Raw genomic sequence first — 679 nt, 5'->3', positions numbered from 1 at the left:
CGCTCCTGGCCGGCGTCGTGCTCTTGCCCGAACCCCCACCTTGCACTTAGCCAAGGCTGAGGAGTGGGGACTGGAAGGACCGGGCTATGAGTTTTTGCAAAACCTCGACCCCCGTAACTGTCAGACTGCCCGACTCTGGAGCCATCTCCGGAGGAGAATGGCGGGAGTCCTGAGTTGGGGATGCGGTTACGGCGGGGCCTCCGGGGCCCCTAAGTGGCGAGGGTGTGCGCGTGCGGTCCCGGCCAGCTGGGGGAAGCCGGCGGGCGCTGCAGGTGCACGCGCGGCCCCGTCGTCCTCACACGCCTGCCCCGTGCGGCAGAGCCCCCTGCACCAATCCGGGGCTGGAGTGGAGAGCGAGATCGGGGAGCCTGGGCAGGGAACTGGACAAGTGACGAGCGTCTTTACCTGGGAAGGCGGGTTTGGGAGAAGTTGGGCGAGGCGAGGAGGGCGGGATTCAAGAGAGCAAAGAGGCAGGTTCGGCGTGCTGGTGGGGGCCTGAGGGCGGCGGGGCCCCGCGGGGTATAAATAGCCGGCCCGCGTTTGACAGGCGCTGCGGTGACTGGCGGTGCCGCCCCCGCCCCCCCGCCGCGTGGGGAGGGGAGGAGCGCTCTGAGCTGGCTGGGAGGGGGAGGCGGACTCCAGTGTCCTGGTGGCGGCGGCAGGAGGCCGAGGGGGAGGA

The sequence above is a fragment of the Colobus angolensis genome, unplaced genomic scaffold (assembly GCF_000951035.1).
Source record: "Colobus angolensis palliatus isolate OR3802 unplaced genomic scaffold, Cang.pa_1.0 Scaffold235, whole genome shotgun sequence".
Classification (NCBI taxonomy): domain Eukaryota; kingdom Metazoa; phylum Chordata; class Mammalia; order Primates; family Cercopithecidae; genus Colobus; species Colobus angolensis.
Note: the sequence above shows the minus strand (reverse complement) of the source record.